A 24752-nucleotide genomic window follows, 5' to 3' on the forward strand; every position below is an offset into this window, starting at 1 on the left:
ACAGTAAAACTGTGTTTCCGTAACAAATTTTTCCGTAATATCTGTGGAGCTGACGTTCCACAGAATGGTGGTGGAGCTACCATTCCACAGAATCATCCTAACTGAAAGTAATTGCAAATTGTACCCTAGCACAGAATGAGAAAACAGCACCATAATACAAATTATTTAAAATCCATTAACATCATCCAAACATAAAGGGTGTTGCCACTCCAAGAAGTAAACATCGCAACATTTGGGAGCTGTGCAAACTACCTCTACTGTTTGCCAGGCCCCCTAAAAAATACTCATCACAACAGTCCAGAGCTGGCAAGAAACAGCTGATAGTCTACTTATGAGGATCAGGGAACTGAACGGGGGTCAACAACAGAAGGTCGACCGGTTCGAGAACCGACGGGAGACGTTTCTGAAGCCAGGCAATGTTGTGAGTACCTTTCAATACCAGATCAGCGGTATCCTCTACCACTTTGCCAAACTTTTTAACTTTGCCTAAGAGCAATTCCAATAGTATAGCCAACTGTTGGCTATAACAAGATGTCATATCATTTGTAGTCATCATATAGCTAACATGTACAATAGTTGGCTATAAGAATATACTAGTACTTTACTAATATATGGCCCACATTTCACTCTCACAAGGTGCCTAGGAGCACGTGCAAAAGCTGGCTATTGCATAGTAGCCCACCTCCCTTCTCTCTCCTCTTCTCTCTCCTCCAACTCATCTAAAATATATTATTTAATGTCTTATAGTCAGCTGACTGGACTCTATTGTACTTGCTCTAAGAGCCCATCGATCACAACCTCCTGATCAAGTCCTTCGACTATTTCCTTAGGGTCCTTCGCCAGACGTACGAGCGTAAGTGCTGAGTTCTTCAGGAGTAGGAGGTGTTCCACGAAGCCCCCTTCCAGCTTGGCCTCCCGAGAAACGAAGGGATACAGATCATGCTTGATCTTGTGGAGCTCCAGCGCCACGCCTGCTATCAGCGAGAGGAGAACCATCTGGCGGCAGTTCCAGTACCTCCGCTCAGTCAGCTTGACCTTCTTGGGATAGTCCCTCCCCTCAATCAGGTTGAGGAGGAGTTTACACGAGTCGCTCGCTATGCTCACGGAATCCAGAGAGACGAGCTCTACAGACAGGAGCTGGTCGGAGCGGTTCCGCAGGGCTTGGAGGTCGGCATGGCAGAAGATGCGTACGTGGACCATCTTTCCCTTTTGGCGGCGGCGAGACGGAGATGCGGCGGCGGCGAGACGGAGGTGCGGCGGCGGCGAGACGGAGGTGCGGCGGCGGCGAGGAGGAGATGGTGGTGAGTGGTGAGTGGTGGCGGCGGCGGAGGGGTGGTGGTTGTTGCGGCGGCGATATGGATCTAGCCAGCCGCTGTTTTTATATAGGCGGTGGATGGGGGCGATATGGATCTAGCCAGCCGCTGCAGATGGGGAAGAAGGGCGTCGCGTCGGGGTGCTGCCGCGCCGCTCCAGATGAGGAAGAACGGCGTCGAGCACCACCGGCCTACTGCTGTGGAAAGGCTAGGAGCAGTCGAGCAGGGGTGCCATGGCTGTGGCTTATATACATAGGGTTTCCTATATGGGCTATTGGGCTGCATATTTGCTGATGGGCTTCTTTCAATATTTCGGTTATTTCGGTTAACCGGTCAGAACCAAATTGACCTGGTAAAATTCGGTTATCATTTAGAACCAAAATTTTCGGTTTCGGTTACTTCGGTTTCGGTTCCAGTTATTTTGGTTCGGTTCTCGGTTATCGGTTTTTCGTGCCCAGATTGAGCGGATGGTTTGACCCAGGAATATCGATGGTCGGTTTGCTTACTCCAAATAGTGCGGGCGGAGAGTCTCCACTCCTCCTGCGCCGGCGACAGCCCCCAATCGATCCTCCTGCTCCACCGAATCGAACCGAATCCTTCCCCGTCTAGAACCGTCTGCAAGGCAAGGACGATTGATGAGAGGAATGGATATTGGCTTCCCGCCCAAGTCCCAACCACGAGATGAGATGCGATGCAAAGGAGGGAAGGATCGATCGATGACGATGATGGGAGTGTAGACTGGACTGACCTTTTGGCTCCAAAGAGGAAGACGAAAGCAGATGAAATGACGGCGAGGAAGGAAGGAAGCCCCTACTTCCCTCCCCAATGGAATTGGGATTGCTTGCTTTGCAGGATGATGAATCGCGAGCGAGTGTGAATGTGTGTGCCTTGTTTGGATGGATTTGGGGCCTCTGCTCTCCTAATGCTGCTACACTAGTCTCTTGTGTCTTGTCTTTTCTTTTGCTGCTCGTCCCTCGCTCTGCTAGTCATCGTCTACACAAACACAGGGAAGAGGGAGAGGGAGAGGACGGCTCCAGCCCAGGGGACGCCTAGCGGAATTCCGCCCTATCCGAAGCTGGAACAACGAGATGTGCCTCAAGATGTGCAACATCTGCTGCAACAAGTGCAGCTGCGTGCCGCCGGGGACAGGCCAGGACACTCGCCACCTCTGCCCCTCCTACGACAAAATGGTCAATCCAAAGTCCAAGTGCCCTTAGGGCGTCGGCAGGCACCCGGCCAGACAGTCATCATGGATGTCAACCATCTGGAGAGCAAGCACGCGTGCTCTTTGTAATGACTAACATTAGGCGCCCTTCGGGTGCCCTACCGTGAATATTCTATCATAGCCTTGAATTTCAGCAGACTAAGCAACAAGTTATACAGCTTTTTAAGACATGATCATTTAGTAAAACTTACAAATATAGAACTATGTGGCCAAAATTACAGCAAAGATTTTCTTGTGCTTCATAAAAGGACAACTACTTTTAAATTTTTTTTAGTGTACATAAGCTCTAAGACTATAACAGACAAAAGCTAGATAATGTAAACTTCATACAGTTGAATACAAAAGACAAGAAAAAAACGAAGCTATGTAGTGTTGCCTATAACTACAGCAGCCACGCTTCAATTGCAGCAGGAGCAGCTATACAGCTACAGCCAGCAGTAGCAAGCCAAGCAACCATTCTGTACCGGTTGTTTTCAGCTACAGTTGTACCAGTGCACCACCACAAAAACTGCCAAGAACAAACCATCGACATTGCAAATGGTAGGAATAAACTGTCAACAATATTATGGTATTTGAATTTGCAAACAATAAATCTGTATAATAATCTGGTTCCTTTCGGTTCTCAGACAAATGATCTGTTAGTACAACATAAAGAATCAAGTGGCACATCCCATTACTACTGCTTGCTGCCATGGTTCAAAACATTAAGTATCCATAGGATTACAGGAAGACATGCTCTTAGAAGTTACACATCTACTGGGTTAGAGAATATTGTTAGTCTAGGAGAGCAATGGATAAGCTATTGATGTCAACCATATCTTCAGCTGCCTGTAAATGTGTATGGGGAGTTATTCTTCTTGCAAGCAATGGAGAGCTTATCTAGTTGGGACTCTATTCATGTTTCTGTCATAGTAATGATGTAAAGGATGAGAGGCGCACTTCTCGTACCCGTAGGGTGGCAGACTGGCAGTGCATGCCAATAGGCAAACATGAATCCTTTGTTGTGCCTAAGAGAGCAAATGTATATAATTATTAAGTGGCTATACATAACAGGCCTAACAAATCTTGAACGCCCAACTCAACAGGTTGTCCAAACAGTTATTGCCTTGTTTCAAAAAGGAAAAGAGGTAGCCATGCAGATGATTAAGTCAGAATACTCTATATATTGTATAATAAAATAATATTCAAGTCGCCAGAAGTGGCATAATTAGTTGAGCAAATTGGTGTTTCGATTTATAGACATACCAATGCACAAGAAAAGCATCAAACATCGTAGTGAAAATGACAGAGAGTAGTAGGGCATGAAGCAGTATTGCAAAAGCTATCAAACCCCTCAAAAAGTTATACTGGAATTATTAATAATTGTAACAGAAAAAATAGCCCTGAACTAAAAGGTTAAAACAAAATGTCATACCTTAACAGGAAACTGCACCTATTCCATTCTAAATAAGGGTTCATTCATTGTCCAACAAAGCCTAGAACTCCAGTAATGAGAGGCAGTACTGGGAGGTAATGGTTAAATTATATATAGCAGGCATCTATAACAGTTTGTTAAACCCGGATAGAGGAATCACAATCTTGTTATTTTTCTGTAGGAACAGAAGAATGCAAAACTATTTTTAAATATAATTTCCTCCTTTTAGTTACTCCAAACATTAGGATGAAATCAAATATATCTAGAAAGGAACATGACTCCAATAAACATTTGAGGGTGTAATAGCCTAACACCAATGTGTAAGATAAGAAGCTTTTTAATGGATATCACTCTTTGTCTATTTCAGAAAATGAAAAGGGGTTAAAAGTGTTCCGATCTTCTCATATGTCCTGTCACACATTTATAATTCTCTCTTTACTCTGAATTATTTCAAACCATAACAGTTCAAATCAATGTAGCTTGGTGTTTTACTTGATTTTATGTTCCTCCTCCCTAAACTAAATTGAATAGAGGCCTTGCTGCTGCATGCCTGACTGCTGCACTGAACCCTTTCAGCATGGGTACAACTATCAGTAACATCCTTAGGGTATGATCTGGTTCTTAGAGGACCATTTGTATCATCAGCATGAGTAGCACTAAGATGTGACCCTATCAACTCCTCGCATGGCGTCCTCATATTGCTCAGCCTTGTGGAGGCCCCTGATTTTGAATGGTCATCTTTGATGGTAGCCTCAACATCGACACTGTAGTTCCCACTGTTGTCGTTGTTCCACCGACTAAAGATGGAGTCCGTGGTTGCGCAACTGGGGTTATAAACATAGGCACATGTTAACTTCTCGTAGCTATTGCTTTCTTCTCCCAAGACATGTTCAGTGAAAGTGGATCCATCAAATTCTGAAGAATCGATCATATTTGATTCATCATTCAAGTAAGGAGCACAACTGGAGCTTAATCTCCCTCCTGTGAGATCATAAGATGAACCAGCACATCCAGAACCATCCATCTCATCAGTTCCCAATGTACCTAAATTCAACTTAATACCACATTCCACAAAGTCCTTGTTGTGCCGACTATCATTTTTAACCAATGAGCTAGCATAGGATGTGGCTTCTGACAACTTACCAACCAGTAAATTGGTCGGAACTACGTCAACAGGAGAAGCACCACAAGTACTCTCTTCAAAAGTGGTTTCTGATGCCAAATTCAGCCTTTTGCGGATTGTTCGCTTGCACTGTTTTCCTCTCTTTCTAGAACTCTTTTTTGGAAGCTTGTCATCATTGTGCATAATATCAGAATCAGATCTCAGACTCAGAGTAGTAGCAGCATGCCCAGAGTATTTCTTTGCAACTACACGTGACTCAAAACTATATCTCGGTGTCCAATACTTCATCTATCCGAGCGATCAGTTCTTCAATACCATCTTGAAATATGGCAAGTGTCTCACTATTAGCTAGTAAGTCACGTGTGAGGGAAGCCATGAGCTCACCAAGACTGGCAATTCGTTGACAGATCAAAGACCTATTCCCGAGTCCTTTTATATATTTCGCCATCCCTGCAGTTTCCATTGCCATGGCTTTCACCTTCATTGTCACCACAGCCCCAGCGACTTCATTGCTGAGTCCCAGATTTGGGAACGGCTGTGCTTGCACAACTATAGGTAAGAGATGATCACGAATTACGTCTAAATCAGTAGATAACGAACACAACTCCTCTAACACAATCATTTTCTTGCAATACCAATTTCTGGGATACACCATGCTACGAAGCAAGTTATATGATTATGTCGCCATGCGCAACTCTTCCAGTCTGTTCAAATTGATTTGGAGGAGATGATTGTTGAGCGGCCCCAGGGCTACAATATCTGCATGGGATTCGATGTCCACCATTGCCATCTTTGGACAATGAAACACTCGTTGGCCTATTCTTCCCTTCGGGTGACCAATCCAAGTTATCGAAATGATTTAAAAATTTCGTAGCAAGGCACGAACCTATAAGCTATTTTCTACTAATGTGTCTTTCGTCCTAGTCACACCTAATCCACCTTTTTTCCTTTGGTTTACAAACCATCCCCCAAGCAGCTAATGAGTTATGTTTTTCTCTATCTTTTTTCCCAGAGGCAGTGTTTTCCCAGAGACCTTTGATGTTGACGATGAAGGGATATAAGCCCAATGAAAAATTAAAGTTTACATAGTTGGTCCTATAAAATTAGTGGGAACATGATGTGGTAGAATAAACAATAGACACTCATTTATACTAGACATTTTTGCTTATTTACATCTCGTTGTGGCTACATCCTACTAGTTTTAAATTGATCAATATTTACTAAACAACTGAAACTATCATTTATTTTTATACCATCTAAGAATATTAAAAAGTAACACAATTAGGTAATACAAATCTCAATTCCCATCCTAAATAATTCAAACAACATTTATCATAAATTCCACTTAGATATATTATCAAATTCATATGTGATTGTGCCTATTTTAGTACATACTCAGAAATAAACCCAAATACACTTAGATATATTATCCGGTTGACATGTGTGTGTCCCTATTTTTAGTATCGATGAATATCTTGGTAGAGAGTTCTAAAGTACACATAAATCTTAAAAAGTATATTATTAGCAATACATAAGGATTATTTTTATTAGTTTTAACAAATAAAAATTTAGACAACTTGATGTTTCAACTAGTGCTATCTACGAGTTTCAGACCCTGCAAGATGGTATTATTTCAGCCACAGTTGTAGAGCCTAGTCACGCAGAGTGTAGAGGCATTGCCTTCGGCTGCACAATGTTATCTTAAATGCTTTAGAGCAACTCCAACAGACACGCTAAAAATTGGTGCTGTAAAAACGTTTTTCAGCGCGCGTTTTTCAGTTTCAGAGTGCGCAACCGTGTTGTAATTTACCATACACGCTAAAATTAGGTCAGGGGATTGTATTTAGACTTGAGTTGACATAATTTTTTTTTATGTTTTCTTTAGTATTATGAAATTGGGGTTGAAAACATCGATTGTTGGAAACTCACATACGGTACATCTACTTTTTTACAATCCTAATAAAATCTGAAAGAAAGTGCAAAGTAACTTAAATACGATAAATTGTAACTTTTGTAGAATAACCACCATGTTAGAAAAACAAAGTACAAATGCGACACTAGCAAGTAATTTACTCTACGTGGAAGACGTCTAGGAATAGTGCATACGACTACTTTGGTACAATATATACTACTTTGTATGTAACTAGTGGTTGGAGCGCCCCTTGGGGCGCCTCCTTGCTGGTGCTATGCGGACCAATCTCATACCTATCTAATAGTACTTACCGATGCATATCAATCTGCTTTTTAATGAAGTTCTGATCTGATCTGCTTGCACACAAAACTCTCAATATCTATTGTTTGCCTAAAGCATACTAAAAGTTAGTGAACAGTACATTCAATTGCATTCAGTTTTGTATCCAATGAAATACCAAACAGTGACTTACATAGACAAAGATCCTTACATGAAAGAAATTCCTATGGAAAGGTTGATCAAACCTGAACTAAGCTTCGACACGTGCTTTACATGTTTACATAGACAGAAGATGCACACATGAAGGAAACTCGGGAGCAGCCTCAACACAAAACTAAGCTAGGGTTGCAAATTATCACCGTGATATGAAAATGATACTGACATATAGTTCAGGGCACTATATCTTGCAGTTGACATATACTTCAGACCATCCTTTTACCAGACCAGCCTAGCATCCGAGCAGAGCAACAATTCCATTGTGTAGGATACCTACAACAGAAGAGGGATCTTGACCAAGAATGAAATCCATACATCTCAGTAAAGATAGATGCATGTTCTTCAAAAATCAAAAAATATGCATGTGCATCCAGTGAACTCTTCTCCATTATAAATATTTAACAAAGGACAACCAGCACTAGTGGAAAATAGGGTTTCCGTGGGAGCCATTTGTCGCGGGCGCGCCTGCACCCGCGACAAATTGGGTGGCCACGTCGCTCCGAATTCGGTGGAGGCTTTTGTCGCGGCCTTTTGTCGCGGGCCGTATTACGACCCGCGACAAAAGGGGTCGGCACCCCTTTTGTCGCGGGTCGTAATACGGCCCGCGACAAAATGGCCATGCCTATATATATAGACAAGCAGCCAGCCACCCCCCACCTCATTTTTTCCTTGGTGGTGAAGGTGGAGGTGTATGCTAGCTCATTTTTCCTACATGTGCACAAGAGGTGTTTGATGAAATGCTTGTGAGAGGGATGCCACTTGGTTTTATTTGATAAGATTTCTCCTCTTTTTGATCCTAAAAGGTTAGCAACTATTTTCTCGACTATATATATATGTATAGTCCGTACAATACTAATTTTAGCAAGGTGATTGCATCTGATACATATATAATTGTACTTAGCAGATGAGTCATCCATGGATGTACGGTAACCGATGTGCTCCCGCTTTCAGAGAGGGCGTGAATTCTTTCCTACTTGTGGCCGAGGCCAACAAGTCGAAGCCAGGTTTTATGTGCTGTTCATGTCTAAAATGTAAGAACGAGAAGGATTACTCTTGCTCAAGAGACATTAAGAGCCACCTGCTTCGGTTTGGATTCATGTCCAGCTATAATGTTTGGACCAAGCACGGAGAAGAAGGGGTTATGATGGAAGACGGTGATGAAGAAGAAGATAATGATGAGCAGTACCGATCTATGTTCTCTGAATGCGATGATACCGCAATGGACGACAATGAAGAAGAAGGAGGTGAAGAACAGGCATCAGATGATCATGTTGATGATGATCTTCGTCGGGCCATTTCGATGCAAGAAGAGACTGTGGCACGGATAAGGAGAGGTTGCAGCTCGACAAGATGTTAGAGGACCACCACAAATTGTTGTACCCAGGTTGTGAAGATGGGCATAGAAAGTTGGGTAGCATATTGGAATTGCTGAAATGGAAGGCAGAGGTCGGTGTGACTGACTCGGGATTTGAGAAATTGATGATAATATTAAAGAAGTTGTTTCCAAGAAATAATGAATTGCCCGTCAAGACATATGAAGCAAAGAAGCTTGTCTCGCCCTCTAGGATTAGATGTGCAGAAGATACATGCATGCATTAATGATCGTATCCTCTACCGCGGTGAGAAGTACGAGAATTTGAATAAATGTCCGATATGTGGTGCATTGCGGTATAAGATCAGAAAAGATGACCCCGGTGATGTTGAGGGCGAGCCACCCAGGAAGAGGGTTCCTGCGAAGGTGATGTGGTATGCTCCAATAATACCACGGTTGAAACGTTTGTTCAGAAACAAAGAGCATGCCAAGTTGTTGCGATGGCACATGGAAGAACGTAAGAAAGACGCGATGTTGAGGCACCCCGCTGATGGTCGGCAGTGGAGAAACATCGGGAGAGAGTTCCCGGATTTTGCAGGTGAGGCAAGGAACTTATACTTTGGTCTAAGTACGGATGGCATGAATCCTTTTGGGGAGCAGAGCTGCAATCACAAAGACCTGGCCCGTGACTCTATGTATGTACAACCTTCCTCCTTGGTTGTGCATGAAGCGGAAGTTCATTATGATGGCAGTGCTTATCCAAGGCCCAAAGCAACCGGGCAACGACATTGATGTGTACCTAAGGCCATTAGTCGATGAACTTTTGGAGTTGTGGGCCAAACCAGGTGTACGTGTGTGGGATGAGCACACGGAGCAAGAATTTGACCTACGAGCGTTGTTATTCGTAACCATCAATGATTGGCGTGCTCTCAGTAACATTTCAGGACAGACGAACAAAGGATACAATGCATGCACACACTGTTTAGATGAGACTGAAAGTAAATATTTGGGAAAAAGCGAAAAGTTGTGTACCCGTTCAATCGTCGTTTCCTTCCGCGCAAGCATCCCTTAAGGAAAAAAGGAAAGCATTTCTATGGCGAGGCAGTACCGCCGTCCGAAGCCTCGTCCCCGTAGTGGTGCTGATATATTTGACATGGTCAAGGATTTAAATGTTATCTTTGGAAAGGGTCCAGGCAGTCGACCTGTTCCGAAAGACGATGACGGACACGCGCCCATGTGGAAGAAGAAATCTATTTTTTGGGAGCTAGAATATTGGAAAGTCCCGGAAGTCCGCTCTGCAATCGACGTGATGCACCTGACCAAGAATCTTTGTGTGAATATTCTAGGTTTTCCGGGCGTGTATGAAAAGACAAAAGATACACCGTAAGCACGGGAGGACCAGGAACTTCATAAAGGACGAAACGGCAATCATCCAGGGCAGTTTGTAGGGCCTGCCAGCCTACGCTCTTACCAAACAAGAGAAGGAGATCTTTTTTGAAGCCCTATTCAGCATCAAGGTTCGTCCGGTTTCTCGTCGAATATAAAGGGGATAGTAAATATGAAGGAGAAAAATTCCGTAACCTGAAGTCCCATGACCGTCACGTGCTTATGACACAATTGCTTCCGGTTGCATTGAGGGGACTTCTACCGTAAAATGTTCGACTAGCCATTGTGAAGATATGTGCATTCCTCAACGCAATTTCTCGAAGGTAATGGATCCGAAACTTTGTCAGATTACAGTGAAGATGTGGTCGAATGTCTTGTCGCCTTTGAGTTGTTGTTCCCACCATCCTTCTTCAATATTATGAAGCACCTCCTCGTTCACCTAGTTGAAGAGATTAGAATTCTCGGTCATGTATTTCTACACAATATGTTCCCTTCGAGAGGTTCATGGGAGTCTTAAAGAAATATGTTCATAACCGAGCTAGGCCGGAAGGAAGTATCTCAAAGGGCTACGGAACAGAGGAGGTCATTGAGTTTTGTGTTGACTTTCTTCCTGACCTTAAGCCGATTGGTGTTCCTGAATCTCGGTATGAGGGGAGGCTGACTGGAAAAGGCACACTAGGAAGGAAAGCAACGGTGTGCAGGGACAAGATTTCTTTCAATCAAGCACACTACACGTTCTATACAATTCCAGCTTGGTGGCTCCGTACATCGAGAAACATAAGAATGTTTTACGAGAAATAAACCCGGGCCAACCCGAGTCCTTGATTACACGTCAACACATGAATACCTTCGGCAGTTGGTTGCAAAGACATCTCATTAATGACCCATATGTTGTGGAGCAGCTGTACTTGTTGGCCAGGTTACCATCTTCAAACATATGTACATTCCTGCGTTGTGCCCTAAGGATAGCGAAGAACACGTCGGTGTTGTCGACGTCGTTGGGGAACTGCGCCCTCCACTGGCGCATCAACTGCTCGTCGTGCTCGGCGATGGCGATCCTGCGCTGCACCTGGCGGTGCCGTCGACGGTCCTCGTCGTCGACGAGGCACGGCGGTGGCGCGAGGAACTCCGCCTCCTCTAGCGATTCAACATCCGGGAAGTTCATGTCGCGCCGTGGCCGCCGAAAACGCCACGCCGCCGCGTCGTAAGCGCGCGCCGCCAGCTCCGGCGTGTTGTACGTGCCGAGGGTGAGGCGGAAGCCACCGGCGCGTATCTTGGCGTAGAACCTACCGCTCGGACGCACTCGAACGCCACGGAAACCGGACGCCCCCGACGACGTGGAGGCATCCCGGAGATGAATGAGCAGAGGCGGTGGAGACGTGTGGTTGCGCCCGCACTCGTTGCTCTATATAGCGCACGCGGGCAGCGACGGGGCGAGGCACGTGGAAGCGGCGGCGACACGTGGCGAGGCACGTGTAAGCTACAGCTACACACGTCGCACGCGGGCAGCGACGGGGCGAGGCACATGGAAGCGGCGGCGACACGTGGCGAGGCACGTGTAAGCCACGGCTACACACGTCGCACGCCGGCAGCGACGGGGCGAGGCGCGTGGAAGAGGCGGCGACACGTGGCGAGGCACGTGTAAGCCACGGCTACACACGTCGCACGCCGGCAGCGACGGGGCGAGGCGCGTGGAAGAGGGGGAGACACGTGGCGAGGCACGTTTAAGCCACGGCTACAAACGTCGCACGCCGGCAGCGACGGGGCGAGGCACGTGGAAGCGGCGGCGACACGTGGCGAGGTGAAACCTTACTCGGTGTCACTCCGCATATCATTAGGGGTGAAACATACACGACTATGTTCATTGTGAGATGCAAATAGTTATATGGATGTCATATTCATGTTCATTGTATTTTTCTGACAAATTTTCATATATAACACTTTTCTATTTGATTTACCATTTAAAAGTTATTGAAATAAGAAAAAACAAAAAAAAAAGAAAAAAAAACAGAGCTGATCCGTGTCCAACGGCTCCAGGCCGTTGGATTCAAACGGCCGGAGCCGTTGGATGCGATGTGCCACGGATCGGCCAAAAGGGCCTTTTGTCGCGGGCGGTGGCTCAACCCGCGACAAAAGACCCCTCTTTGTCGCGGGTTGAGCCACCACCCGCGACAAAAGGCCCTGCAGTATAAAACCTCCGCGCGTCGCGGGCCAAGCCAGAACCCGCGACGACCAGGAGGCCAAACCCTAGTTGCTTGCTGCCAGGCTGCCGGATTGCGCCGCCGCCGCTGCCGACACCCTCAGCCACCGTTCGCGCGCTCCTCCGCCGACGCTCCATCGCCGCCGACGCCTGCGCGCTCCTCCACCGACGCTCCATCGCCGCGCGCCTCCTCTGCCGCCTCGACTCCAGCGCCGCCGCCAACTGCCTCGGCCGGGCCGCCGCCTCGGCCGCCGCCACCTATACGCGCCGCCGTGCCTCGGCACCGCTGCAAGGTAGCGCGCCGGCACCCCCGCTGCCTCTCTGCCGAGCTGGAGCTCGGTTTTGTTTTTGTTTTTTTTGTATAGTTTTTTTGTATAGTTAATTAGTATAGTTTAGTAATTAGTATGGTTAGTATAGTTTAGTATAGTTAGTATAGTTTCTGTAATTGTTTTAGGTTAGTATAGTTTTAGTTAGTATAGTTTTTAGGTTTAGTTAGTATAGTTTTAGGTTTAGTTAGTATAGTTATAGTTTTAATTTTTTAGTTTTTATTTCATTTGTTTTATGTAATTAGTAGTTAGTTTAATAGTTAGTTAGTTAGTATATGTATTTAGTTTAGTTTTTTAGTATATGTATTTAGTTAGTTATTTAGTGTATTTAGTTATAGTTAGTTTAAAATTAATCGCCCTCGACTCCCTCTCGCGAACACCCCGACGCCGACACCGGCCCTCTCCTCTCCCTCTCGCGCAATCGCCCTCGTCCCGTGCTCCCTCTCCCTCTCGCGATCACTCGACGCCGCATCTCCCCTCTCTCTCCCTCTCCTCTACCTCTCGCAAACACCCCCGACGCCGACACCGGCCCTCTCCTCTCCCTCTCGCGCAATCGCCCTCGTCCCGTGCTCCCTCTCCCTCTCGCGATCACTCGACACTGCAACTCCCCTCTCTCTCCCTCTCCTCTACCTCTCGCAAACACCCCCGACGCCGACACCGGCCCTCTCCTCTCCCTCTCGCGCAATCGCCCTCGGCCCGTGCTCCCTCTCCCTCTCGCGATCACTCGACGCCGCAACTCCCCTCTCTCTCCCTCTCCTCTACCTCTCGCGAACATCCGAGCCTCTCGCAAACACGCGTCGCCGACACCCTCTAGCGCCAGAGCCATACACAGAGAAGCAAATAGAATATGCTACTAGTTTTCTGAACACACCATCGCAGTATGAGTTACACGAGAAGAAGGATGACTATACACGCACTCTTGCAAAGGTAATTGACCAAAAGAAGGATGAAAAGGCTAAGAAGAAGGATATTGCTGGCACGAGCAAATCATCAGCTAGAAGTGCATCCGAGAAAAAGTCAAGTTCAACAAGTGCACCCCTCAAGGCCAAGCAAACGACAAAAGGCAAAAAGAGAAAGGAAGTTCCCCTCCTCGGTGCTCAGCCCAAACAATCGATCCCAGCAGCCACAAGGTACGAATCTATGTGGATACTACGTTTGCGAGTCCATTCGCATGTTAACCACTAAGAAGCAGAACAAAAATAAATTCGACGTAAGCAATAACATTCACAACTTTATTTATTATCATCAATATTTCGTTATCAAGACTGATATAGTCATACTCATCTCATTTTCGTATATAGGTCGACTTCATGCGGGACAGACTCCAACCAAAGGAACACCTACTAGGAATCGCGGAGGAACTGGCGGGACTTTTGGTTAGAGAAGTAATAAACAACAAAGGCTTGTTTAGTCCAAATAGATGCTCTACCTCCAAATAGACGGTCGTTAGTACCGCTTGTCGATCGTGAGCTCCATGTATATATGTAGGGAATCTACGAATATGTGTAAGGGGAATTGACTTTTGCTTCCAATATTTGTTTGATCGATCTATATATATATATAATGAATGAACATGTACAACTTCTAGTAGCGTACAAATATATGCAACTTTTATTTTCGAATGAAAAAATGAAATAACAGGCGGTCGGTGGCGGGGGGAGGGGGGGTGCTGCACCCCTCAAACCCTAAAGCAGCAGCGTTGTGCGCGCGCCACGTAGAGGGCCTTTTGTCGCGGGTGGTAATACCGCCCGCGACAAAAGGGCCTGTGCCCAGCGCGCCCCGCGGCTGCCACGTGGTGGACCTTATGTCGCGGGTCGTAAGCGACCCGCGACAAAAGGTGGACCCTTTTGTCGCGCCTCCCTTGTCGCGGCTGGCCGCCCGCGACAAAAGTGTCATACCACCCGAAACAAAAGCCCTGTTTTCCACTAGTGCAGCATGGTAGTTATAGTTCTAATAGACCTGGCTAAAAAACTTTTTGAGATAAAAAGAGGAGACCAATTAAAGGCAATATTCGTTATGTATAGAAAGAACAAACTTCTTCTGCGCATAAATCATATGCAGAGCAAATAAAACAAGATTCCCAGTGTAATCCATACAAGAAATTTGCACTCAAATAAGGAGAATCCAAATATCTTTCATTTTTTCCAGAATCAAGAGATAAAGATAGGTGTATAAGTTGGAAGGCTTCCTTATCCACAATAAGATAATTAGGAGGTGAAAATTAGGTGAGAGAACACAGCAACCAGCCAGCCATAGCGAAATGTCCATCCTGTAAGTAGATGTCAGCATAGCAAATATACCAAAATTCTCCCTCAAAAAAATATTTACCGAAATTCTAGAAGCTAATGAAAAATAATAAAGATCATCGTAAACCGGAAAACACACATAATTTGCTCATCCACGAACAATAATGTCATATATAATACCATCGGTAAACCAGTTTTTCGTTGGTCCACTGAGAACATACAAGTACCACACTGAAATTTTCGAAGTTAATATGGATTTAATTTATGCAAGCTAACAATAAATATGCATTTTGACATATCACATGAAGTGTTTAATCTTCAGGTTAATCTTCAGAGGCTAAAGAATGAAGGATTACTCACAACTAATTGAAGTTCTTTTAATACAGAAGATGATATGAGACCATCTTAACAAAACCAGAAACAATCTCTTATTTTTTAATATAATATCACCAGTGAGCTTATCTCAAACACCATATTAGGGATGATCCCCTCGAAGATCTACCACTTACTAATTTGATGTCTACCCTCAATCGAAATCTATATCTATCTATACCTAATAATCTCTACTACTTAAAAAGACTAAACATGTTCCTTATTCTGCCCAGGCTTCGATACGTCAAAATCTTCGTCGTACTCGTACCCTTCGTCGAGCGTTCATTTTCCATACGGGCTCGACTGGGCCGAAGCCCAGCTACCTCGTCTGGAACGTGAACCGTATCCGAAACCCTCGCCCCTGAGCTCGTCATCCTCCCCCTGCGCGAATTCCACGACCCTAGCCGCCGCGCTGCACGAGCTTGCTCGTCGCCGTCGCGCGAGTCTCCCCGGCGCCGCCGTCGTCGCGCGAGTCTCCCCGCCGCGGCCGCCTCGATCCTGCACGCCATCAGCCGCCATGAGCCAGCACGCGAGGCCGCCACGCGAGCTTGCCCTTCGCCGTCGTGCGAGTCTCCACGGCGCCGCAGATGTGATGCAAACCAGACGGGAGATGAGGGCACCAGCCAAGCCGGAGCGTCGACTCTGCGAGCTCTAGAAGCAGCGGCGGCGCCGGATTTCGCGGAGGTAGCGGAAGTTCTGATGCCTTGACTCCAGATGCCGCTACCCCTCTCTCCGATTCGCCGCCATCGCCGGGGTCATACAAAAACAGGTGCGTAATCGGTGTTTAATTGTTGTTGTAACATGACGAGTAGGATTCCAATGATCAGGGTTTCTTAAGTTGTTGCCTGAAATCCCGTACTGCCTGGAATTGGGCGAATTAGCCCCATGAACTACCAGGTAAAATCCGTTCTTTAAGTGGGCTTGAGTTAAGACCCGGTTCAAACAATACATATAATCTGAGGGATGAAAACCAAGAGCAAGCAACTGTGAAGTCGAATTTTATCAAGCCAATTTGGGCTCAACGTCTAGATGAATGGATCAAGGAATCATTTTAGGACTGGGCCCTGTACATGAAGTAAATCTTGATCGTAAGAGAAGCAAAGTTTTTTCGAAGGTTTATTATTCAGTTAGTTTGAGAGATGCAGATGTTTTTGTTAGGAAAAGTGGGTGTGTATTCAAAACATGTTGACAGTGCTTTTTTGCTTCTTAGATAAATTAGAATAATGAGAAAAAACACTGCACTCCACATAAGTATGAATGGAAATCTCTTTGTGAGAGTCTCAAAGAGAACAAAAATTAGGGAAAAAAACTGAAGATTTTACTTGAATATAAACACATGTTTTGAATTAACAGATAGTCTAGGGAGTATTTACAGCAGCATGTAATAAACATTGGCCGTGTACATCCGATTTTGTATGGTATATGCTGAATTTCTTGTTAAATTGATTGTATATTAAAATGGCAACCGTACATGTACATTCATGCTTGAACTGTAGCACTTCAGCCGCTGATGTAGAATATGTTTGTGTTTGTGCTGATTTATCGGGAATGATATATTGACACTATCACAAAGCATAAAGAGCGGATGTAGCAAATTATTATTATAATGATAATTGGGTCTTGACAGGTAGCTTGGTAAACAAAATTTATGTTCTGAATAGCATCAAGGTGGCACTTTTGGAGCAGAATAATATCAGATGCAGCATAATATTTGCAGCATAGATCAGAGCATAATAGTGGTATATGGTATATGGCTTCCCAATGCAGGGCATGCAATATCGAAGCAGAAGAGTGGAGACGGACATTCCACCTGTTATCTCTCCCGAAGCGCCGGCATCACCGCATACGTTGGAGAATAGGTTTGTTGCTTTTTCGTCAATCTAAGGATGTTCACTGTTGATCATATACACCGGCAACATTTACAGTCTTGGGGTTGTGCGGTTGTAAGGTGCAGTACGAAGTACCATTTTTTGTTTTTTTCGCCTAAAGGTAACGAGAGTGCCAAGTGTTATGATGTCGCAGATGATGGAGAAACTGTACACTCTTCGGATTGATTACTATTTTAAGTTCCTTGAATCTCAATCTATATTTGGGATACTCCGGTTCTATAGCGGAAGTATCAGTCAATTTTAGGAAGTGGAATGATGGTGTCTCATATACTGCATTAGCATTCTTTTTAGGACATCTTGTTTATTGGGTACTTTGCACCTTTATATGCAGGTCATACGATAACCAGGAGGAACAACTGATGCCTGAGGATTCCCATGTTCGCGGATCAGAATCGCCCGAGTCGACACATCTATGGAAGAGGAGGTCTGTTGTATTATTTGTTTTTAAGTGTATCGTTCATGCTGGTCCTATACGTGTGGCAGCTTTTTTTCATACGTGTTTAGTTTTCAGCATGTATAGATAGACAGGTAGTGCTCTATTGTAAGCATCCCAGTAGGGCTGGTTGCGATACTGGGTTTGCCTTGTTTTTAAGTACTAAGTTGAATAGTCAGTTGTAGAACAATGGATAGTCAAACATTCCGTTATTCAAATCAAGTTAATAACTGATCGAGTTCTCCTCGGAGAAGCAAGATAGCATCTAAGAGCTCAAATGCTTATGATATTTTTGAGCAAATAGATGCAGCCTAATAGTACACGCCGCTGCCGCCGCCTCGATCCTACATGCAGTGGGCCTCCACGAGCCAGCACGCGACGTCTCCTCGTGAGTCTGCCCGCTGCTATGTACCGCAAACCGCTGACCTGATCAGAGACCACGGCGGCTGATGGTAAATGTTTCCGCTCCGTTGGCGAGCTCCACCGATGCCTCTGATGACAACAAATTCGTTCTCCCAGGTCAGTACCTGCATCCTCTTTGAGAAATCCGGGGCATCTCTATTTTCAATTGATGGCTGGATTTTAATTTGAACCATGCCTCCCTCCCATTGTGATTTGTAGCATGAAGGACGAGATAATCCGCACTACCTAAACAACTAGATAGCCTGTGGCGGTCTGGGAGGCGCCTCCCTGCACCAGCACCTCGAAGCCAATGCCTCAAGCTCCTTCCCGATGGTAGCCCCATCCAGAGCACCACGCATCATTATTGGACAAAACTACTGATACTATTTATCGTCGTTTCTTTTGTTGATTCAATGGCTGACGGAAATACTGATTATTTTTGTTTTGTGTAAGTACTAGCACAGGTTGATAAATGGAGCACGGTGGCTCTGCCAATCCCCCATTAGGTTTCACTCTCATTTGCCCTTGTGATGATTCCATTTTGTTTCCGGAGATTTTCCTTGATCAGCGATGTTTCTTTATTCTCTTGCTTCTTATTATTGTGACTAGGTTTACTTTGAATCAACTGAAACTTGTTGATCATGAATAGGCAATGGTTGGTCATCTATCGTATTGTGCACTCATTAAATCAGTATCAACTTGCAGTACTAGGATGGTAAGATTAGTATTTCAGTTTTATTCTGTTCTAGAAGAATGGAGATTTTTATTCTTGTCGCGTTCGGTTTGAGCGGGGTGTGCTCCGCCTGGTCATCGACGAGTACTGGTTGCCATGGACTGGTCAGAGGTGAGCGGTGTGCATGTATATTTTTTTTGCCGTAATTCTTCTCTGGAATTGGTCTATGCAATCCTTCAAATTGCATGCCTAGAAGAAATGTACCGAGAGCTTGGTGATGGATGTTCATTACCGAGGAAAAATGATCCGTCCAATTATATAGAGCTACACTGCAGGTACTATTTAGAAAAGCTCATTGGGAGTCCAGAGCTGAGGTACTGAGTTAACCAGTAAACTTTTGAAGTCTTTTTACATAGTTATTAGTATAGACTATTGGAATATTTTTAAATAGTTATTAGTATAGACAGAAGTTTATCTTACACTGTTTTCTTGCTCTATTTTTCTCCATGGAACAGGTTTACAGATGTACTTTATGACATGTCAAAGAGGTCCAAGAGCCTTTGTTGAAATAGCATGCCAACTGATATCTATACTCAGGAGCAATAGGAGTCATTCCCAATACCTTTTGAACTCTTGGAAGTTGTCAGAAATAGAACTAAAAAAATCCCAGGATAAAAGTAAAGAATCTGAACCCATTAAGATTTTAAACTAGAATTAGCTTATTTGGACTAGAATTTGCAATTTGCTGCTAATTCAGTTTCATATTTTTATGGTACTTGTGAAGGATATAAAATATATTTGGAGAACTTAATTAAAATTTATATATTATTAATTTCCAGGCCCATCTAGCGCACAAGGCCAAAAAATACTGTCAGTTTCTTATCTCGTAAAATGTCAATGTGGTTTGGTGACTGAGTTTGAGTGCATAGCCATCATATTGTTGTTCATTGTTTCACATTTGGATGGTTTCATGTGGAGTAAGGAGTTTTTATTCTCAGGTTGGTCTGCCAGAACATTGAAAGACTGAATTTTGAAGAGCATTGTTTGTTATATTTGTCACTTGGTTGATCATCACTTCCGTTTACAAGACTCTTTTGCTCTCTGTAATTGGTTAATTATGATTTATATGATCTATTTTTCTTTCATATATACGATGATGAATTGACGAAGTGTCTGGCAAGGGGGTATATTTTTGAGTCACTTCTCGCATAACTCTACTGATGTGCTTCTTAGAACCTGAATTCAGTAGGGCGCCAGAGAGGCCTAAGATTTCATAGATTCAGCTATTATCTAGCAATAAAACCGTTGTAGCAATCAGTGTCAACTACCAGTTAGGCATTTTGAGGATGAGCACCAGTCAGAATCGGTAATGCAAATTATGAACCATCAAGTATTTTAGGTTTTCCAGTTATTAATAAGACACTGCTAAAAGTAAGTGACTAACAAGGCACATGAATAGTGGAGCTTCTTTTACTTGGCAAAGTATTCTAGCTGGAATTCAATGTTTCAATAGAGGATGCATCTGGCGAGTGGGAGATGGTTCTCAAATTGATATATGGGATGACCCATGGATCCCAAACAGTGCAGATGGAAAGATTATAACACCTAGAGGAAATACTGTGTATAATAAGGTCGAGGACTTGATTAGTCCTGTAACAGGATCCTGGGATGAGGAATTAGTAAGAGGGTTGTTTTCCCAATCGATGCAAACATAATCCTCTCAATACCTATATCATCATATGGTATGGATGATTTTGTGGCATGGAGACACAATAAAAACAATCTCTTCTCTGTTAGATAAGCGTACCATGGAGAATGGAAGCATCAATTTGGAGAAAAAGAAAGAAATTTACAAGCCCCGGGTCAGTCCATGATTAATGGACTCTGGGACTCATTATGGAAGAGTTCGGTTGCATCAAAAATAAAAAAAATCGCATGGAAAATCCTAGATGGTATACTATCGTGTTATGGAGTGTTGGCAAACAGACATGTTCCTATATTAGGTCAGTGCCCAAGATGCTCAATCCATTGTGAAGATATTAAACACGTTCTTTTTGAATGTGAACATGCAGTAGAGGTCTGGAGGAAGATTGGGCTGTTACAAACAATTCAAGACGTCTTGCAAGTCGACAGAGCTAGAAGTGCTGTCCTGGAAGAAATCTTGGTAAGAAATTATGATGAGAATGTGAAAGAATTGATACTAACGACGGCTTGGTAATTTGGTGGATGAGAAGGCAGGGTGTTCATGATGAGAAGGTACCTCCTTCACAAATTGCTGCAATGTCTATCCGGGTTATAACGGAGAAAAATATAAGAGTACTGAGAAAAAATTCAGTTAAGAGAAAGAGTTCCTGGAATAAACCAAAGGAGAATTTTGTTCTTATCAATGTTGATGCAAGTTTTGTTCCAGAAAATTTCAATGGGGGAATTGGAGCTGTTATAAGAGATGAAACTGGAAGGTTTATTGCATCTTGTAGTGATCCTATTCACTATGCTGTAGATGCACATACTCTGAAAACTCGAGCAGCGAGTAGAGGTCTAGCCCTTGCAAATGAAATTGGGTGCACTTGTATTATCATTGAATTTGATTGCTTGTAGGTTATTGAAACACTGCAGTCCGGGTGCTGTTCTTCTACAGCCACGGCGGCTCTGTTCGAAGATATTTATGTGCAAGCTTCTAATTTTTCTAAGTGTGAGTTTAGTTTTTTAATAGGGAGGCTAATGGTGTTGCTGATCGCTTAGACGGGATCACTACCAACTGTTTGGGTAGATGAACCGCAGGAGTTTATTGTTGCTTTATTAATAGACGATGTAACTATTATATGATTATTAATAAAGCTCACAACAGAGTCCTGCTGTTTTCCTCAAAAAAAAAACAAAGCACATGAATAGATCGGTCTGACGGTTTGCTCAAAAATCTTGTTCACCTGCCTCTGCTCACCAATGTACAGATGATAAAAAGCTTGTGTTCAATAAATGCAATTTGTATATAATGAGAATATGGGTATATTGTCACGTTGTCGATATAACTTATTGCTTGCCTGTCAAACTGTCGGTGGATATGCAAAGGGAAAAAGATAGTTCTTTGAACGAGCGCGAAGCGCGGCTGGATAAGCAAAACATTTACACCCTAATCATTTTAATCAAAGCATAGGGTATTTACATCTAAATCATTTTTTTGATCAAATGTCTATTAGAATTTTTTGTGCTCGAACGCATGCTATTTCAATTGATGCATTGAGATATTTGAATATTGTCATGCATCACATTTATATGCCCATTAGAAAGAATTATGTTGATCCGTGGCAACGCACGGGCATTTGTACTAGTAATAAAGAAAATAAGGTTTCTTGCGGTCCAACACTTTTTTGGACGAATTTGCCCTCCCACCAAAATACAAAAACGGACTGAAATTACCCACTTTGCCACCCATAAGTCATACCGGTTGGATTTTCTTTTCTCCCGTTCAACAAATCGTCTGTTTCGTATCCAAGGGAGAAAGGTCACGTCTCAGATTTTGTCGTGTCCTACTCAAACAGATTCGGCGTCACGGGTATATACATATATACAGGCAGCGTTCACATAAAAGAAATAGACGCGTCGGGTTCCCAGAAAAGAAAGGGTTCGTCTCCACGACAAGAGAAGCAACAGATCCATCTGAAGGATCGGCAGCACAACCGATTGAGAAGGGGTGCACACGGTGAAGAAACAATTGTTCGAGCTAGCCGGAATTGCCGCACCATCTGGGCTCTGGGGAGTTCAGCGCACTAAAACGAGAGCGGAGAGGGGAGGGCTCCTATCTCGCCGACGAGATCGGTCCTGCATTCGTGGATGCAGACACCAATAATGTCCGTGGCGAGATTAAATATGGGAGCAGTCAAATTTCAACTTCCGTTCTCAAGTCGATCGAATCTAACGATCGAGTCTAGCTATGCTTGCTAGCGATTCGATAGAAAATCAAGCAATAAGAGGCGACCACGGCGGATAAAAAGGAAAATCGACGAGGACGGGGGCAAGAAGAGAACCACCTACCGTTAACCCGCGCCTCACAATCCCCTCGAACAGAACCACCGCGCTGCATGTGAGATGCTCCAAGAGACTGGCCTTACGGTGGCCCTCTTCATCGCATCTACTCCCCAGGAAGCGCGAGGCTGTCCTCGCCGCATATACTCCCATGGTCGCGACGGAGGCGGTATATCCTCGCCCGCCACCATGCCGGCGAGGCGGAGGCGGTATATCCTCGGTCGCAGCCTACCTCCACCGTGACCATGCTGGCGAGGACCAGCCGCGCACCTTCTTCGCGGGCGCTCTCCCAGTTCCAACTATTCCGTCAGTGCGTTTCTGAGTAGTAGCTTCTGTGAGCCTCTGAACGACATCGTTATGTCAGATTTTTGTATATTACAATGATGCCGGTTCAATCACAACCAGCGAATCAAAGATGTTAGATGTAGCACTCCATAACAATTAGTACATAAAAAGGTCTGGTACTGCATACACCAACACCACGCGACCCGCCATAGTCTTGAGCGACCTCACGTGTCCACACAAACCAGGCTTGGGCGAAAATCACAGCCTTCATAAAGAAATCTAGAGGCCAGTTCATTGCCGTGCAATACATGTACAAGTGCTCAAACTCTGGTTTAAGATGATGCTGCCTTCCTGATCCTACCGGCCGCCGCCTCCTCATCGATCGGGAGAAACCTGGTAGCAGCGCTCGCATCCTGAGTACAGCTGAAACCTCTAAATGAGCTATATCTGGAACTGTAGAAGATATTAGTGCTGTTGGCTTTGATTAAATCTACTAGGTATTTTTGTATTTCATTTTTAGAAGTGTTCAATGAAAATTATGAAAATACTTGCACTTACAATTTTAAAATCTTAATCAGCTGATTTTTTTTAAAAGTAGATTTTAGTCACGGGATTTGATCCGTAGCAACGCACGGGTTTTGTCCTAGTTATTCTAAAAGTGATTGTCTGTCTACAATCATAATCCGTAGAATAAAGCTGAAGACCAAAATAGCATCTGGACATAATATTGGTCTCTTAATTTCCTTAAAACAAACACATGTTCAATAGGAAAACAAAGAGCATAGGAGATCTATAAACAACCTGAACACAAAATATAAAGGCAGTGTAATATATATTAGTGAATCCACACAATATAATTTAAGGCTGAATTCTCTCAAACGTCAAACTTCACAAACAAGCATAAATCAGAGCACCTAAATGAGAGCAAAATTTAAGGCTAGGATGTGCGATTAATATACTTTTAAGAATGTGTTGCCAAATAGGAGGCACAGAAGTTACTGGAACTTGAGAAGTTCTAAAACGCACATTTAGTTTATCAGATCCAAGCATACAGATACTTAGAAAGATGCAACACTTTATAAAATATCTAAGCAAGCCAAAATACGAAGTTTGTCTCTAAGCACATACGAATCTTCTACATAGATGACAAGGAGGTTTCAGTTACAACCACACGCCATCCGGCTATCCAGCCATCCCCAGTCTGCTGGAGAATCCGTAAATTTTAGTTTTCGTTATGCAAATTACTTATGGCAGATCTTGCAAACCTACATCATAAGTCATAATAAAGCAACATGACACAATCAGTTCACCAAAGAAAAAACAGGGAATAATAAAGTACATACAAAATGCAGTATTCTTGACATTGCTTTCACAAGCCAACAACAAGAAGAAGCAGGTATATATCATGCATAGTATAGAATAAAGAAAAAGCCAACAATATATACAAACCTTTCATTTGTATTTGTTGGTGGCTTCAGAGACCTAAGTATGTTCATAGTGTCCAAGAGAATGCCAATTTCACTTTCAAGTTTATCATCTCCCATTCATGTCATAAATAACAGTAGTTTTCCACCGGTAAATAGGTACTCAAATCTGACACCATTTGTATTTGTAGTAAGACATGTAAAATTACCCTAACAACACATGGATATTCTGTTATCATAATGGAACTTTTCCTGCAAGAATTATTGGGCAGAGGAAGATGATGCCAGTGTTCTTTTCT

The 24752-nt window shown here is 43.9% G+C and overlaps 1 long non-coding RNA gene across 1 annotated transcript; it reads left to right on the forward strand.

Moving 5' to 3' along the window:
* The first annotated feature begins 15896 nt into the window (after positions 1-15896).
* On the forward strand, positions 15897-19544 carry LOC124679031. The gene is made up of 4 exons (XR_006994768.1): positions 15897-16093; positions 17092-17183; positions 17545-18165; positions 18268-19544. It is a non-coding gene; the product is annotated as an uncharacterized LOC124679031 (long non-coding RNA).
* Positions 19545-24752: the final 5208 nt, after the last annotated feature.

The sequence above is a fragment of the Lolium rigidum genome, chromosome 1 (assembly GCF_022539505.1).
Source record: "Lolium rigidum isolate FL_2022 chromosome 1, APGP_CSIRO_Lrig_0.1, whole genome shotgun sequence".
In the NCBI taxonomy this organism is placed as follows: Eukaryota; Viridiplantae; Streptophyta; class Magnoliopsida; order Poales; family Poaceae; genus Lolium; species Lolium rigidum.